At 35.3% G+C, this 7,332-nt stretch overlaps 1 long non-coding RNA gene across 3 annotated transcripts; it reads left to right on the plus strand.

Moving 5' to 3' along the window:
* The first annotated feature begins 4,366 nt into the window (after positions 1-4,366).
* On the plus strand, positions 4,367-7,019 carry LOC107818701 (uncharacterized). Of its 3 annotated transcripts, XR_001655491.2 has the most exons (3): positions 4,367-5,163; positions 5,430-5,574; positions 6,589-7,019. It is a non-coding gene; the product is annotated as an uncharacterized LOC107818701 (long non-coding RNA). The 3 variants fall into 3 exon arrangements; XR_012698724.1 differs by having other exon boundaries at positions 4,367-5,329; positions 5,430-7,019; XR_001655490.2 differs by having other exon boundaries at positions 5,430-7,019.
* The last annotated feature ends 313 nt before the right edge of the window (positions 7,020-7,332 follow it).

The raw sequence follows: 7,332 nt of genomic DNA on the forward strand, positions 1-7,332 counted from the left end.
TAATAATAGTAATAATAATAATAATAATAATAATAATAATGATAATAATAATAATAATAATGATAATAATAATAATAATAATAATGATGATAATAATAATAATAATGATAATAATGATAATAATAATAATAATAATAATCATAATCATAATTTAATAATAATAATAATATTAATAATAATAATAATAATAGTAATAATAATAATAATAATAATAGTAATAATAATAATAATAGTAATAATAATAGTAATAGTAATAATAATAGTAATAATAATAATAATAGTAATAATAATAATAATAATAGTAATAATAATAATAATAATAATAATAATAATAATAATAATAATAATAATAATAATAATAATAATAATAATGATAATAATAATAATAATAATAATCATAATAATAATGATAATGATGATAATAATAATAATAATGATAATAATAATAGTAATAGTAATAATAATAATAGTAATAATCATAATAATAATAATAATAGTAATAATAATAATAATAATAATAATAATAATAAAAGAAGAAAGAAGAAGAAGAAGAAGAAGAACAACAACAACACCATAACAAGCAGTGAATAAATGGTCCCTCAACTGATGATAAAATCCCAAGAATCTCTCTAGCCAACACCTACTAACCCTGATTCAACTTTTGTCATTAAATAAATTATAACCTCACAAGCCATGAAATAATATTAGGTATAATCAGGTTCCGAGTATTATCACGCACGATTTATGCCGAGGTCATACGACCCGATCCAAAAATATATTGTGTGCATTGCCGAGGGTCGAATGGCATGAATCATAGATGCATCTATTAACCTGTCGAGGCGAACGACCCGCTCCCATGAGCGTAGAGAAGTTTACCTCACTCGCGGAAGTACTTGCGACGCAAGTGGACATGTATTTCTTAGAGTTATTATATATTCCTTAATGATTCCCAAAAATAGGAGGTCTAAATTGGAGAGTTTCAACATTACAATCCCTAATCTCAATTTTATTTTAGACAATTAACATGCATAATAAACATAACACTACAGTCAAGGCATGATGTAAATCTAAGACTACCCGGACATCTCATGGAATATAGCTACGCACGGACTCTCGTCACCTAGTGCGTACGTAGTTCCCCACACAAGTAATTCACAAAGAAAATACACCTAAGGGGATGCGTTCCCTCCTACAAGGTTAGGCAAGAGACTTACCTCGTTCTCAAGCTCACTTTTGATCCACAAATACGCTTTAAATCCTCAACTCGGTGCCAAACAACCCGGAACTAGTCAAATATTATATAAATTAATCAACACATGTTCAAAAGTTCATAATCTAGCTATTAGAGTAATTACCCAACCCAAATTGAAAGATTCCTAAAATTTACCCCCGGGCCCACGTGCCCGGATTCCTGAAATGTTTGAAGATAATTATTACCCATAACCTCACAAACTCAAATATATCATTTCTACCCAATTCCACAACCATTTTCGTGGTTAAATCTCATTTTTATCAAAACCTAGATTTTTCATCTAAACCCATAATTTTCACAATCTTATATGTTAAGATCTAACCACAATCTATGTATTTAACTTACATTGGGTGGGAATTACTTAACTTCAATATCTAGGCGGAAATCCCTCTCTAAGAAGCATCCAAAATCGGCCAAGAAGTAAAATAAATGAACCAAAAATGGCCTAAGTCCCGTATTAAATGGACCCTTCTGCCTCCAGCGATTTCCGCTTCTGCGTAGAATAGGCCACTTCTGTGGCTCTGCATCTACGGAAGGAGTATCACAGATGCGGCTCTCCCTCAGCTGGCCAACTTCTGCATCTACGGACAATGGCCCACTTCTGCGAGCCCGCGCCTGCGGCGTACGTGCCGCATCTGCGCCCTCTCTCGCTTCTGTAGTTTCCTTCTTCTCACCTGCATTTTCGCAGGTGCAGTCCAAGCTTCGCTTCTGCGATCCCTGGGCACCCACGCTAGGCCACTTCTGCGGTCGTTGGCTCGCTTCTGCGAGCTCGCACTTGCGGCTAGCTCTCCGCAGGTGCGATTGCACCAGAAGCTCTGCTGCTTCAGCCATTTCTCCACGTCCAAACGACTTACGTACATCGTCCGAATGGCATCCGGGGCCTCTGAGGCCTCGTCCAAACATATCAACGAGTTCGAAGTCGCAAAATGGACCTACTCAACCTCACGAAACACGAAAAATAACTCTAAAACTAAAAATCACACCCCAAACCAAATCAAATGAACTTATGAACTTCAAGTTCTTCCAACTTGCTCTAAACGCGTCGAATCATACTTAAACTACTCAGAATGATACCAAATTTTGGGTGCAAGTCTTAAATTACCATACAGAACTATTCCCGGGCTCATAATCCCAAACAGACCTCGATAACACCAAAACCTACTCCAAACCAAATTTAAAGAACTTTAAAACCTTCAATAAGCCAACTTTCAACTTTAGGCGCCGAAATGCTCCCGGGTCATCCAAAACCCTATTCAAACACACGCCCAAGTCCAAAATCCTCATACTATGAGACCATCAAATCTCGGTTTTGAGGTCATTTAATAGAAATATTGACCCAAGTCAAACTAAACCCTTTAAAGCCAATATTATGGAACTAAGTGTTCTGATTTTAACCCGAACCCTTCCAAAACCGAACTAACCATCTCCGCAAGTTAAAAAATAGCAAAAGCACATACAAGAAGTCTTATTTAGGAGAACATGGATCTAGAAAGTAAAACAATAGGTCAGGTCGTTATATTTACGAAGATTTAGATATAAATCTTCCTAAAGTTGTTGTCAGGCTTGTCAAACCTTTGCACTTCCTTCTTGCTTGTCAATATATCTGGTATCCCCTCGATTACTTTAATTTTATCCAGATCAACTTCAATCCCTCTACTGAAAACAAGTGTTATGATTCACATTCCCTTATTTGAGACTTTCCCTAGTTTTCATTTAGTATTTTATGACATGCGGTTATGGGTGTTTTGGGTCCTGAGAGGTTGGAGTGATTTGGTACACTTAGTTCCTAACTAAAGACCTTAAGTTAAGAAAGTTAAGCAAAATTAATTTTTTGAGTCAATGAGCTCATATTGGTAATTATAATATTCCGATAGGTTCGTATAATAATTTTGGACATTGCGGTATGTTTGGTTTAGCACCCGAGGGGCTCAAGGGTGATTCGAGTGTGTGGATTCATATTTTTGTATTGCGGTATGTTTGGTTTAGCACCCGAGGGGCTCAAGGGTGATTCGAGTGTGTGGATTCATATTTTTGGACGTGTGAATTCATGTTCCTATTTTGGGATATTTATTTGGATGTATGATTTACGTGTCATATGGATCCATTCTAGAGTCACTAAACATCGAAATCCTGCTGGCAATGTATGTGCAGGGTTGTGGACACATGGATTTGTGTCAATTTTATATAAAGTGAAAGTTTATCATGCATATACATTTTAGACTCTTATTAATTCAACCTTTTTTAATGTTACTTGATGCATATTCATTTTTTATGTTGTTTTGAAGTTTTAGTACATGTCTTGATCATGATACCTGAAGGAATAACTATTACCTCTCATACTTTTAGTGTGCTTAGTAAATATGTTCTTTCTTGTTGTTCCTTCTATATTACCTATGATTATGAACTGTGCAGGTTTATGGAAAGTAAGTTTTCTAATCAAAATCTTGCCATGACTTCGTTGGAGTTAGAATTAATACTTATTGAGTATATATTAATTTTTATATGCATACTACACTTTTGTATATTTTTTTCAAATATTAATATGGGTACGAGTGTGACCCAGAACAGAGCCTAGTAGTGAATTGCTTGAGAGAGTCGAGGTAGAGCTATTTTTATATCTGTGGTGCCTTAGAGTCACTTTCCTAATTTGTTTATAATTGTTATCTTATTTAGACTATGATGTAATCTTTAGATTTATGTATATTGTTACTCTTAGCACTCATAAGGTTATGACACCAGTTCCGAGGGGTATTTATGGTTGATTTTACATTTATTATTATATTCAAACTTATGTTATAATATTAGCTTTATTTATGACTTATCTTAGTCTTGTGTTGTTAACAGTAGGTTTCATTTGTTGGTTCGCCTAGAAAATTAAGTTAGGTGCTATCACGACCTTGTGGGATTTTGGATCGTGATAAAAAAAATAAAAAATTTACCAGAAGATACACTAAGTGCAAACTTCTCCTGGTTTAACTTTATATTATATCTTTTGAGAGCTGCAAATATTTTTCTCAAATGGCTTAAGTGATCCACTGACTGGACGAATTTTACTAACATGTTGTCGATATATACTTCCATAGTTTTACCAATGTATTCCTTGAACATCTGGTTCACAAGCCTCTAATATGTGGCTTCGGCATTGCTAAGTTCAAATAGCATTACTTTGTAGCAGTAAATCCCCTGATTTGTGATGAATTAAGTCTTTTATTTATCTTTTGGGTCAATTTTTGTTGTACCCAAAATATGCATCTAAAAAGCTGAGCAACTCATTCCCGACAGTTGCGTCTATGAGTTGATTAATGTGTGCTAGTAGGAAAGAGTTTTGGGCATCGTTTTTCAAGTCTATATAATAAACATGCATTCTCCATTTGCCCCATTCTTTTTTTTGAAACTACCACATGTTTGCTAACCAGTTCGGATGCTTGACCTCTCTGGTTGATCCAATCTCCAATATCTTGGATATCTCTTCTTCTATAGTCTTATTTTGCGTAGATCGAATCTTCCTTTTTTTATTGCTTGATCGGTAAATGATGCTGGTCAATGTTGATTCTTGCGGAACTTATCATATAAACATGGGACCAAGCAAATAAATTGGCGTTAGCTTATAAAAATTCAATTAACTTACCTCTCAGTCTGGGGTTGAGTCCCAAACCCATGTAGAGTTTTTTTCTCGAAATATCGATAAAGAGGATGATTGCCTCTAACTATTCTGTTGTTGAGTTAGTAGCATCTGGTTCTTCAGGGTCGCTAATTGCATCTAAATTCTTGGAGTCTTCCTATTTCGTGTTATTTAAATTTTCATCAATTGAGGGGTATGGGTTTTTGATGAACCCTATTTCTTTGATTGCTATTCATCGCTTCCATCTTTGGCCAGGATGTTTGCTAAAGCCACTGAGTTACTTTCCCAGGTTGCTCTTTGATCCCCTTTGATTTATCTAATTGCCACATAGATGGAATTTTTATTAGCTAGTATAAAGTGAATGGCACGACATCCATGTCATGGATACATGTATGCAATGGCTACATGTATCACCTAGAAAAGGGTATCCTTAACCTTACCCTCTGCAAAAGTGGGTAAGATAATTTTCTTGTGCGTAATTTCACTCGGACTGTTGAACCCAAAAAATATTTGTGCCTTTAGAATGATCTGATCTGTCATCTGCATTTCTTCCAGGACTCACAGGTGCATGATGTTTATGGAGATACATGGATCAACCAAAACACATTTAATATCAATATCAATATCTGAGACTCATAAAGTGATTACAAATGGGTCGTGATATGGGAAAATCAATTCATCGGCGTCTTCATCATTAAAGGTTATGCCATCTCCAATTAATGTTTTCCTACGCCTTTTTCATGAGTAATTTAGACCTTGACATACTTCTTTATAGTTGTGTATGTGATATTGCTGACCTCTTCTCCTCCGAAGATAACATTCAATGTGCTCCTTTGCGATAGTGCTCAGGGAGGTTCTTTGTTACTTATGTTCTTCATATAGTGCTTTTTTTTTTTCGCTAAGTAATTTCTTAAGATATCCTTTCTTAAGTAGATAATCTAACTCATTTTGTAGAAACTTGTAATCTACGGTCATGTGCCCATGATTTTGTGAATTCACACCACAACTCTTTTCTCATTTCCTTATACCATCTCACATCTTCTCCCATATCTCTTAATAAGGACACCAACTCGGAAATACTAACATTGAAGTTGTAATCCTCAAGCTTTGGCACCTCAGATTCCTTGCCAGCCTGAGAAGACAGTGTTGTTCTTTTGGTTGGTATGTCTTCTGTCCCTTTTTGGTTTTGTTCTTTTATCAGAATCTCGTCTAGAAGATGCAGCTCCTCAAATTTCTGCGTTTGTGCTCTGATTGTCTTGATGTGCTGTCCCGATGATCAGTGTATCTGCTTCTTGACTTGCTGTCAGCACCGATATGAACTACCATCTCCTCATTTATTTGTGTTTTGGTGCTATACCAGTTATACACGTCGATCTAGGTTGTTGGTAAAAGTTTTCGTAGACTTTCCTTCAATCTTACAAAGGTTATTGCAGCCTAATTGTCCAGAACATGAGGCAACAACATTCTTTCTCTCTGAAATTGGTCCACAAATTTTCGGAGTAATTTCATGCTCCCACGTTGAATCTTCAAAATATTCCTTCATCTGCTTCTTAACTTTCTAAGCTTTGGTGTGTGCCTTAAGAAAAGCATCTGCAAGCTCAGCAAATAAAATAATTGAATTTTCAGACAAAAAGGAATACAAGGTTAATGCACCTTTTGTGAACGTTTCTCCAAACTTCTTTACGGGTACTGATTTGATATCTTGCTTTGTTAGGTAATTTCTGTTAACTTTAGTTATATAAGGTATGACATGATCCTGGGGATCAAATGTTCTATCATACCTTAGAATATCCGACATTTGAACTTCTTCGGTATTGGCAACAGAGTAGCACTCTACTTTCAGGACTATTGAGAGTACGTATCCATGTCTATCCCGTTGATAACAGGTGGAACTCCCAAGGTTTGATCAATGCGCTCATTCTGCTTCTTTATCTATTTCAATGGGGTTTATTGTATTAGTATTGAATTTTGTAATTCGGGGTTAGCAGTTGTACCTGAACCTTCAGCACCGATAGCGTTTGGGAGTCCCTCGGTACTAGAACTTCTAGGTGCATTAGGTAACTCCGACTAGTTTCATTCTTGGTGATGTCGGTGACCTAATACTTGCATTTGTACTTAGGCCATAATATCCTTATTATCTGCTGATTCTAGTCTCTTTGTTGCCAGTTCCATCTGAGATTCGGATGCTTCACTAGTTATAATTTTTCGACGTGATGGTTCTCTAAAACGATTCGATGGTGAATTCCTCGGAGTTTAACACGGGCTTAATTGTGATAACTGTATTCTATTTTTTTCAGTTTGTTCAACAGTGCCATGTTGATTTTCAATTGATGTAATTGGTAGATCTCCAGCAATGATAATTTGCTAAGACTGATAAGAGCAAAGATTAATACAAGTTAATAATTTTAGATGAATAGTAGAATTGCTTGGGTCCCACGGTGGGTGCCAAATTATTTAA

The sequence above is a fragment of the Nicotiana tabacum genome, chromosome 14, assembly GCF_000715075.1.
Source record: "Nicotiana tabacum cultivar K326 chromosome 14, ASM71507v2, whole genome shotgun sequence".
Lineage (NCBI taxonomy): Eukaryota > Viridiplantae > Streptophyta > Magnoliopsida > Solanales > Solanaceae > Nicotiana > Nicotiana tabacum.